This window comes from Mustela erminea, chromosome 12, assembly GCF_009829155.1.
Source record: "Mustela erminea isolate mMusErm1 chromosome 12, mMusErm1.Pri, whole genome shotgun sequence".
NCBI lineage: Eukaryota > Metazoa > Chordata > Mammalia > Carnivora > Mustelidae > Mustela > Mustela erminea.
In genome coordinates this window covers 56,680,623-56,692,762 of record NC_045625.1, presented here as the reverse complement: position 1 = coordinate 56,692,762, position 12,140 = coordinate 56,680,623, and positions in this window count along the sequence as shown.

The following is a 12,140-nucleotide window of genomic DNA, read 5'->3' as shown; positions in this document are numbered from 1 at the left end:
GCAAGTCTTTCAACACTAAATATTTCACTCCATTGTTGTTTGGTTTGATGGTCTCTGAGAAGAAGTTGGATATAATTCTTATCTTTGTTCCTCTATAGGTAATGCTATTTATTTATTTATTTGACAGAGAGATCACAAGCAGGCAGAGAGGCAGGCAGAGAGAGAAGGGGAAGCAGGCTCCTGGCTGTGCAGAGAGCCTGATGTGGGGCTCGATCCCAGGACCCTAAGATCATGACCTGAGCCGAAGACAGAGGCTCAACCCACTGAGCCACCCAGGCGCCCTTAGGTAATGCTTTTTTTTTTTTTTTTAAAGATTTTATTTATTTATTTGACAGAGAGAGATCACAAGTAGGCAGAGAGGCAGACAGAGAGAGAGGAGGAAGCAGGCTCCCCGCTGAGCAGAGAGCCCGATGTGGGACTCGATCCCAGGACCCTGAGATCATGACCTGAGCCAAAGGCAGTGGCTTAACCCACTGAGCCACCCAGGCACCCCAGGTAATGCTTTTTTATTTGGCTTCTTTCAGGATTTTTTTCTTTGTCTTTGGTTTTCTGTAGTTTGAAAATGATATGCCTAAGTATAGTTTTGTTGTTGTTTTCATTTTTCCTGCTTGGTGTTCTCGAGTTTCCTGGATCTGTGATCTGTAGTTTCGTGTATTATATTAACTGGGAAGATTTATATCCATTATTGTTCCAAATAATTCTTCTGTTCCTTTCTGTAGAGCGCAAAATGGAGTCTCTCATGTCAAGCAGGAACTTGTGTCCAGCAAAAGCCTGTGTCAAGCAATGGTGCAAGCAGTTAAGATACTGAAGCTAGGAGATCTCACCAGGACCAATGTAAGCTGACATCCTAGAACTGATAATGAATAGAACCAGGGGAGGTCTGCAGACCTAAAACTAATTAAATCCCTTTAAAAACAGGAGGATTTTGGCAGCAAACCATTAGACCCTTCAGATCTGACCCCTCTATATCTGAACACTTAAAAAAGGCAACTGCCCCAGAAGGCTCCACCCAATTGATCTCTGAACAGAACAAAGATTTTTCACTGCTTGAACATCAGAAGCAGTAAGTGCAGAGAGCTGACTGGGACCAGACAGAGGCACTATCTCAACTGCACACCCACAGACTGACTTCAGGTTAGTTTCCTTAACTTTCTGTACCCTTCTGCTATCTTGTTTGTTGTGTGGCTTCTGTCCTACCATGTATGCTGTGTAAGAAGCCAAATTTAATCACATGGTAAATTGTCATTGAGTTTGGAATCCTGAACTGGCCTTATCATTGTGATTTAACTTTGCTTTTATGATTGAATAAATCTGACATCATAGAAAGATGCAATGCTTGTGTGTGCCTTCATAGCGTGCTCAGGACACTTTCTCTTTTTCTTCTTCTGGTATTTCCATTACATACATGTTTTGCCTTTTGTAGTCATCCAACAGTACTTGAATATTCTGGGTTTTGTTTGCTTCACTCTTATTCTCCTTGCTTTTTTAGTTTTGAGGAGTTTCTATTGATATATTCTCAAGCCCAAAATTCTTTATTAAACCATGTCCAGTTAATAAACCCCTTATAATATTCCTCATTTCTGTTACAGTGTGTTTGATCAGTAACACTTTTTTTAGGATTTTAATCTCTATGCTTATATTGCCCACCTGTTTTTGTTTGAGGTTTTTGTTTGTTTGTTTGTTTCTTCTGTTTTGTTTTTGCCTTTTGTTATGCCTTGTAATTTTTTCTCGGTAGCTGGACAAGATACACCCAAAGCAGAATTATTATAAATGGGCCTTCTGTAATGCATTATGGATATTGTGGAAGGGAAAGCGTTCTCCACTCTTCTGATTAGGTCTCAGTCATTCAGTGAACCTGTGTCTATGTATTTTGAATTTCATAAATTTCCCTTTTAGTGGGACAGGATGGGTAGAGTGGGCTGAATTTTGGCATTTCCCTTCTATCACATTGAAGGCTAGAGCCAGGGTTGCCTTATTGGCTCAGTGGGTTAAGCCTCTGCCTTCCGCTCAGGTCCTGATCCCTGGATACTGGGATTAAGCCTGGGATCCAAGCTCAGTGGAGCTCTTTGCTCAGCAGGAAGTCTGCTTCCTCCTCCCTCTGCCTGCCTCTCTGCCTACTTGTGATTTCTCTCTGTGTCAAATAAATAAATAAAATCTTAAAAAAAAAAGAAAGAATTAAAATACTATTAAAAAAAAAAAAAAAAGGCTAGAACCAGCTAAAGTTGGTTATTTTCCTTCCGGAGTTCACTCAGCCTCTGATAATACCCAACTGATTAGGCTGCAGTTAACTAGTTTTCCCTGTAGGGGAAGATTGGATTGCTCTGGAGTATTTCAATTTGATTCATGTTCTTCTTATCCTGCCAGAAGCAGGAGGGATTTTTTTTTTAATGTAATATGATTAACTTTTTAAATTAAATTAATTTTTTTCAGTGTTCCTAAATTCATTATTTATGTACCACACCCAGTGCTCCATGCAACATGTGCCCTCCATAATACCCACCACCAGGCTCACCCAACCCCCAACCACCCCGACATTTACTCTGAGTTCTTGGGGGCAAATCTCACAATATTGTGAGGTGCCCACTATGACTGTGTTCCTCTGGAGTTTTTAACACTCAGAGTTGTTCACGCTGAGCCTCCACCAGTTTGGCAACTGCTGCTCCAAACTTCTTACCCCAGGACTGGTAGGTTTCTTTCTTTCTTTCTTTCTTTCTTTTTAACAGTATCAAAAATTTTAAATTTCTTTTATTTTTAATTTTATTATTTTTTTTCTATTTGTATTTTTTTAAATTTATTTTCAGCATAACAGTATTCATTATTTTTGCACCACACCCAGTGCCCCTTGCAATCCGTGCCCTCTCTAATACCCACCACCTGGTTCCCCCAGCCTCCCACCCCCTGCTGCTTCAAACCCCTCTGATTGTTTTTCAGAGTCCCTAGTCTCTCATGGTTCACCTCCCCTTCCAATTTCCCTCAACTCCCTTCTCCTCTCTAACTCCCCTTGTCCTCCATGCTATTTGTTACGCTCCACAAATAAGTGAAACCATATGATAATTGACTCTCTCTGCTTGACTTATTTCACTCAGCATAATCTCTTCATTTTTGCACTTGTTTCCCTTGCTTTTGGTGATGTTTCTAGAAAGGAGTCGCTTGGGCTGAATTTAAAGAGGTTGGTGCCTGTGTTCTCCTCAAAGATTTTGATGGATTACTTTCTCACATTGAGGTCTTTCATCCATTTTGAATCTATTTTTGTGTGTGATGTAAGAAAATGATCCAGTTTCATTCTTCTGTATGTGGCTGTCCAGTTTTCCCAATGCCATTTGTTGAAGAGACTGTTTTGTTTGTTTGTTTGTTTTTCGTATTGGACATTCTTTCCTAATTTGTTGAAGATCAGTTGGCCAAGAGTTGAGTGTCCATTTCTGGGTTCTGTATTCTGTTCAATTGATCTATGTGTCTGTTTTTGTGCCAGTACCATACTGTCTTGATGATTACAGCTTTGTTATAGTATTTGAAGTCTGGAATTGTGATGACACCAACTGGTTTCTTTTTCAACATTCCTCTGGCTGTTTTGGATCTTTTCTGGTTCCATATAAATTTTAGGATTATTTGTTCCATTTATTTGAAAAAAAAAATGATGGTGCTTTGATAGGGATTTCACTACACATGTAGCTTCTATAGGTAGCATAGACATTTTCACAATATTTGTTCTTCCAATCCAATGGAACATTTTTCCATTTCTTTGTGTCTTCCTCGATTTCTTTCATGAGTACTTACAGTTTTATGAGTACAGATTCTTTGCCTTTTTAGTTAGGTTTATTCCTAGGTATCTTATGGTTTGGGGTGCAATTATAAATGGGGCCAACTCCTTAATTTCTTTCTTCTGTGTTGCTGTTGCTGTATGGAAATGCAATTTCTTTCTGTGCATTGATTTTATATTATGCCACTTTACTGAATTCCTATGTAAGTTCTAACAGTTTTGGAGTAGAGTCTTTTGGGTTTTCCATATAAACTATCATATTGTCTGCAAAAGGTGAGAGTTTGACCTCTTCTTTGTTAATTTGGATGCCTTTTATTTCTTTTTGTTGTCTAATTGCTGAAGCTAGGACTTTTAGTACTATGTTGAATAGCAGTAGTGATAGTGGACAACCCTGCCATGTTCCTGACTTAAGGGGAAAAGCTCTCAGTTTTCCCCATTGAGAATGATATTTACTGTGTTTTTTTCTTAGATGGCTTTGATGGTATTGAGATATGTACCCTCTATCCCTACACTCTGAAGAGTTTTGATCAAGAAAGGATGCTGTACTTTGTCAAATGCTTTTTCAGCATCTATTGAGAGTATCATATGGTTCTCATGTTCTCTTTAAAATTTATATACTTTTTTTTATTGGAAGAAATATTCAAGACTTCCTATTCTTCACGTGATTAACATCACTCCTCTAGCAAATCATTAAATTTCTATTCAGATTCTTATAGATATAATAATAAATATATTTACATGATCTTTTTTTATTGACATTTGATAATTTGTCTTTTGACAGCCATTGTTTCATTTATTTATGTTATCAAATGTGTGGATATTGAATTGTTCGAAGTATTCCTTTATTTTCCTTTTAATTGTGATTCATAGTTACACTTCCTCTTTCATATCTGATAATATTTGTGACTTCTTTCCTTTTATCTTGAATGGCCTGGCTGGAGTTTAATATATTTTATAGATCTTTTCAGAAACCCAGCTTTTAGATTTTATTATTTTCTCTTATTTTTCTCTGTTGCTTTTCTCAATTTCATTGAACACTGATGTCATATTTATTTTTTTTTCTACTTGATTTGTGATTAAATTGTTGTTCTTTTTCAAGTTCCTAATTGGAAATTTAAAATATTAATTTTCACATGGAAACGTGGTGGGGTGGGTGCTTACCGGAGTACAACATTTATTATCTTAACGCTTTTATTTCTAACTCCTGCTATCCTAGTTGTTAGACTAGAAAGAGGAGACTTTTTTTTTTTTCCCCTTGTGTTTACTGGTATATCCAGTTTTGGCTTCTTTAAATCCAAGAGACAAAAAGAAAACTAAAATAAATTGCTACTGTCTTTTCTTGGGTACCAGGTCTATAGCTAGTCTGTCTTCTTTGTCTTTCCTTCAGAAGTCTTCTTATATGTGTTTTGTATATAATGTCTTGGGTTTATTGTCTTAGCTTATAGGAATATTAGAGGAAAATAAATGTATTCCATCTCCCTGAAGTGGAAGACTAGAAATTTATTTTTTTAATTGAGATTTTATATTAAAAACAAGTATTACTATACTATTTCATATGGACTTATTATATCAGACCATACAACAGGCACTACTCCGTGTGTGTTTACATACTAGAATCATTAAAATTGAACTATATGTGCTTACATGCTTGAGAAAAGAAAGAACTAACCAAACCAAAGAAAAGAAACAAACAAAACAAAACAAAAAAACTATAATTTTGGATGGTTCAAGTGATTATATTAAGAATGGATTCTAACTGGTTTTTAGTATTTTGTAGGAATTTTTCACTCTAAATATTGTTCTACTATAAAAGTTATGTATTTTTATTGCCCTAAGTTGTATAGAATTACCTCATCTGATCTTTTACTGAAAAAAACAAAACCTGATTCTAGTACTAATGTAAGGAATGTTTTTAATTAGACTATTAATAGCAAGAATGTCAGTCTCTGTTGTGATGCATTCTTAAGCAAGATTTAAGATTAATTTTGATTATAAATTATTTTACTTGTTTTTCTCATTTTGAAATCTAGTCCTTATCCAAATCATGATTTTAATAGTGCTGTATAGTTTCATTTATTGTCTTATGTTAATGCATTTCATGTTTATAGAAGAATGAACTATCTGCTACCCATTCATCTAGGAACTCGAAAAAACAAAATTTGTTTTAAGAAACCCTAAGCTGTAAGGGCTCTTCAAAAGCATTTATTTTATTGTCACTTTTGCAAAGAAACTTTATCCTTACAGTGCTACTCAGTAATTGTATTATACATACATACATATATGCACATACACTCAAACAACAAGAAGTAGCATAACAGATAAATAGAGGAAAAAATAAAATACTAAAAATTACATTTTTATAGTACCATTTATCCTAGAGTCAAATAATTTGTAAGGTCTCAGGGCTCCTTCAGTGTGTCACTATACAAAAGCATGGTATTATTATTATTATTAATGTTATAATTCTAAGTCACAAAGAAATATTTAATCAAGTTCTGCATATTTTTAAGAAATGAAAATAATGTAAATTCAGTTAATTCCATCTCAAGCAGAAACTCTATCTTATTAATATTCCATTGTATTCATCTAATCATCAGAAAGGATCAATACTTATCATTTAAAGCAATGTGGAAGGAACTCGAAGGTATTATCTGAACAAAATAAGTTAATCAGAGAAAGGCAATTATCATATGGCTTCACTCATATGTGGAATATAAAAAGTAGTGCAGCAGGTCAGCGGAGAAGAGAGGGAAAACTGAATGGTGGGTAATCAGAGAGGGGGACAAACCATGAAAGACTCTTAACTATAGGTAACAAACTGAGGGTTGTTGGAGGGGGTAGATGGGAAGATGGGGCAATTAGGTGATGCACATTAAAAAAGGCAGTGATGTGATGAGCACTTGGTCTTATACAGAACTGATGAAATATTGAACTTGACATCTGAGACTAATCATGTACTATGTTGGCTATTGAATTTATTTATTTATTTATTTTTTAATTTTTTTTAAAGATTTTTTATTTATTTATTTGTCAGAGAGAGAGTGAGCGAGAGCGAGCATAGGCAGACAGAGTGGAAGGCAGAGTCAGAGGGAGAAGCAGGCTCCCTGCGGAGGGCAAGGAGCCCGATGTGGGACTCGATCCCAGGACGCCGGGATCATGACCTGAGCCGAAGGCAGCTGCTTAACCAACTGAGCCACCCAGGCGTCCCATGGCTATTGAATTTAAATAAAAATTTTAAAAAAGTAGATACCATGTCAGTTTTAATATTAAAAAACACAATATCTTATTCATAATTTATATTAATTATTGTATATTGAAATAAGAGTATATTGGATACATTGGACTAAATAAAATATGCAATTAAAATTAAAAAAAGAAACTATCTTATTCAAGAAAAATTTCTAAGTAACTAACAATAGCACATAAAATGCAAGATACCATAAGTTAAAGTAAAGAAAAGTTACATTGAAAAACAGTTGTAAATAAACAAAATCTTGGAATTTACAAGAGCCTAGTAGAATGACTACCACTATGTAGGTATGCATACATGTATGTATTTATCAATTTATGTATTCACTTTCATTTACTTATGTACTTACTAATATTCTTATTTATTTATTTTTATGTTACAAGTTTGTTTTTAAGTTTTGTTCTTTAACAGAATAAATATTAAGGTCAATCGAAGTCATTTGCTAAAAATTTTATATAGGAAACTTCGTTCCTTGCTTATGCTACATGAAATATTTAAAGTTGCACTTAGATTTGTAGCTTTGGAACAACATGAAAAAATGCTTAAAATTTATATTTGTCCCACTCGACAATGCACATATATTTGTGTATGTTGGAATTCGATTTTTATTTACTAAGTAGAAGTATTTTCAAGGAGATAGTCCTCTTAAATTAATCATGAAATAATGAATTTTCTTTCTGTCTTAGAAATATGCCCTGATTACCATGATGCAAAAAAGTTTATACGTAAACAGAATGATCCCTTATGGGGTAATTTCAATTCAGTTAAAATAAGTTGTAACATCCATTTATGTATAAACATTATTGCATCATAGTAATGAGGGAATATTTATAGGACAGAAAGAAAGTTATTATCTTTTTATCTATTTCTAAATGATTACATTTATGTTTAAATTATGGGTGATTTTTTTTATTTCTCTAAGTTATGTAAAATAAAAATAAAATCCACACTTCTTAATTTATAATCTATGCTGATCATTGAACAATGTGGTTCAACACCTCAGACTGGACTGAATCAGAAGGAACAGTTGTTGAGGGGAAGGCTAGTTAATGATATTTCTGGTTTGCTTTCTAAAAGATAAGCTAAATAGCTAGAAAATATAGAACACTCCTTAGAGTGTAGAGAACCTGTAATTCATATTGCTATTGTGCAATAAATCTCTTCTTTGACTGGTTTGTTTCTTTTATCAAACAAGGCTTCAGGTAATGGATAATGTTGGTATGAAACAGTAACCATGTTGTTGTGACTGGTGCTCTTAGGTATCGGAGTCATCTGAGTGAAGAAGAGGAGATCTAGGGTACACAATTGCACAGGACAGACAGACTTTAAAGAAATAATTTTCATTTAATTTTGAGAATGATTTGGGTCTTTATAAAAGTATGATATCCCCCATTGATATAAGCTTGAGAAAAGGTGAATAATAGGTAAGCACATCAACATGAGACCTGCAAGAGCTAGAGTCCTTTTTTCTTAGGTGTATGAAAGTTTTTCCCCTATAAAAGACTGCATTTTTTTTAATTTATGTGCATGTGGATGTTATGATAAAGGGAGGGGGGAGGGAAGAAAACACTAAATTTAGCCTAATTTAGTGACATGATGTCACCTCGTCTTTGATTTCCACCTCTGTTTTGGCCCTAAGCTTCATTTATAGTAGCTATAGTTAAGCCTCTAAACTTTTAAAAGTTCATTAAAAAAAAAAAAAAGGAAGAAGAAGAAGAAGAAAGGAAAAAAATGTCTGTTCTGACCTTCAGTGATTGGGATAATGAATTTTCAGGCTTAAAATCTCATAGGCTTCCACACAGAGATCAGTTCCCGACACTTTGGTCAGATCAATATTATACGGAAAAAAAAAAATCTTTCTAATGATGAATTTAGTTCAGGAGTGTGTGTAAGCTCAAATATAACAGAAAGGGGCACTGTGCCTCTTCCTATTGGTTCATTGACTTCTCAGGAATCATGCATTTTCTAAAGCAGGAGAAACTTGTCAAGATGATCCATGGTCCATACTTGGCTCCCTTGTAAGATACTATTAGAAACAAGAAAATTACTCTCAGCTGAGAGACAGAAAGGAACCAACACACAAGAATGTGTCAAACACAAAAAGTATTAAAAGACACATAAGGTTTTGGGTCAGCAGTTTAGAGAATAATAGTCCTTTCTATGGTTGCTAATTTGGGCAAAATTTGACCATTTTTAGTAGGCATGCAAAATAATATGTGGAATATACTAGTTACATTAGTTATTAGTTTTTTCATCAAAAAAGAGGAAAAACTGAGACTTTCTTATTTGTTGTAAGAAATACCATTCAGCTATATTGACTAAGCAGTACAAGAACATCCTGGTTAAAAAATGTTTGTGCCAGGGTGGAAAGTGAGGAAATATGTTCACAGTTCCTTACTCCCTAAGAGTCATTTTAATTGATCAAATTATGGTAAAAATTACTTTGAAGACATTATTTAAGTTAAATACCAGCACAATGTGTATATTTTGTATGAAATATCTTTTAAGATGATACAATGATTGCAGTTCTGGCACTGACTGCTTAAAGCACTTGCCTGAGGGACTTAAAACTTAAGACAATTTGGTGGTATGAATGTACTTAAAATATGAAAAAAATGCCTCCCTCAGTCAGTCAAGGTGAATAAGTGATCTGTAAATGAAAAAAAAAAAATCTGATAGTGTCCAAAAGTCTCGAGAAAAGGAGTTGCTTTATTTCAGGATTGGAGAAGAGAGTCTAATCTACAGATATTTGCATTCTGAGCACAAAGGTCTACATTGATCAACACTAGCAGTAGGATCAAAATGTCGCAGGTGAAAATACCCAAGGGCAGAACCAAATTGCCTCCTAAACTGGTGGAGGATAAAATTGATTTATCATGTTTTTACTAAAATCCTTTATACCTGCCAAAGCCTGGCAGTTAGGGATGGAGGGAGTCCTTGAGCATATATACTTTAGATAGTAATTTGTTTCACTCATGATACTTTAGTACTTTGATTTGGGGCTAGAGAAATATGGTCTTGGAAGTTTATGCACAGAAAAGTAGTGTCTCAAATATTTACATTGGAATAAACTATAACATTCAATGTCTACGTGGCAATGAAATGACATTCCCAAATGTCATTTGGGAATAGTGACCCTCCTTTCTTTTTTGGCTACACTGTTACCAAACCTCTATATATTAAAAGGAAAACAAAAAGGGAATAGCATATATAAGCCATCAACATTTTTTTTTTGATATGCCCGAAAAATAAATTCACTTGCAAACACTGGTTTGTAAGGTAAATGCAATAGAATATATTAAGTCCATTTTTGTAAGGATGGAATAATTTAAAATGTTTCATATGTCAGTGCAATAGAGAAAACGATGGAATACATGCATATATTATCTTTTTGATAGGAATGTGGCAGTCCAGTTTAAGTATATTCAATCAAATAGAAAGTAAGTGGAGTGACATCAGCATCCTGGCAAAATAAGACCTCTCTCATTTTTGGCCCTACCAACAAAAATTCAGCATCTGTTCATAGACCAAAGTATCTTCGAGGGAACTGTGAGATTCAACAGAAAATACCAAGGAACTCAGGGGGAGCTTTGCCCACCCATGTATCAGTAGACAGAGAGACTCAGTGTTGGATATGGACACTTCAGTGGCTTGTGATCCAGCTCTAGTCTGTCTGCTATACTATAGGTGCTCCTGTATAACACCTATTTAATATGGTCACTAAAAGACAAGAGCTTTTGTGGTAGTCCAGTTTTCAAAGATGTTCCCAAGATTCCATAAGGAAAAAAAAAAAAAAAAGAAAGAAAGAAAGAAAAGAAAAGAAGGTTTAGATGCATGGAAGTGAGTAAAAGGAATATTTTTACTTTATGTACATTACCCATTCCTTTAAGATGGCACAGGTTAGAACCAAGACCAAGAAAGGACTTCCCTGGCCTGTGATTTCTTTCACAAAGGGAAAGAGAGAGCATGTGAGAGGGCACCTGGTTTTCTCACTTGTGTGGGACACTGCCAAGGGAGTTTATTTCACTCTTACCTCATTCAGAGTATGAAATTGGAAACTTCATTACTGGGGAACAGAAAAAGTCTGGGAGAGTGGCACATGGAGATCTCAGAGGACATTAAACAGATATGGATTAAAATTGCCTTTCAGATACCATCAACAAGGCCACATACAACCTGCTGGGAATACCTTATTGATGGATCATTCCAAATGGCCCACAGGCACACTTAGGGCTCCATGTGCTTCACCCACACACCCAGCCTTCATTACCATATAGCTAGATCTCTATGCACACTATCAAAGGTGGCAAGAGAGGACTTTGGCAATTGTGAGCCTAGGAAGAAAGTTGGAAAAATCTACTGTGTTGCAAGATCCAGTGAAGACTGAAAAGCTTAAAATTCTGCCACAAGAGGAAGGAAGGAGTGTGGAACAAGTTCATCTATAGAAGGTCTGGAAAAGTCTCAAAATCTCTACCAGGGCTGATAGAAGGGGTAGATTGCTTCCCAAAAAGCAATCAGTAAAAACTGGAAAAGGTGACTACTACTTCAAATTCAATAAAGCAGAGAGAGAAGTTAGGATGGTGCAGAAATAGGGGTACCTTAGGCTTGCCTCATCCCTCAGACACAGACAGGTAAATGTCAAATCATTCAGAACACCCAGAAATCACTCTGAGGACTGAGAGAACAAATTGAACATGTAGAGGAGTAAAACAGTCACATGGTGAAAAGCAGGAGGTTCAGAAAGCTGATCTGAGAAAGAAAACAATTTCATGTTCTGTGGATGTGAGGAAGCCCTGATCACAAAGAGAAGACAGAGAGAGAGAAAGAGAGAAAGCAGTGTGCAAGAGATTGCACCAGAAAATCTCTTCCCCAAAACCATTGACTAGAAAAGGGAGAGGGTCTACTTATCACAAGATTTTATAAGCAGCAGTGCTCAATGTCTAACGTTTTAGAAGTCCACACTATCACCAGGAGCATGCCTGGCAGCCTTAGTGGTGCTCCTGTGGAGGACAGAAGTTTGGGAGCAGACAACATGGTCTGAAGATCACCTGGAATGAACTGGGAGAATCAATTCCCTTCTTAGAGTGCATTTGGGAGAGGTGGCACTCTCAGGAGAAAGAAAGGCTGTTGTTG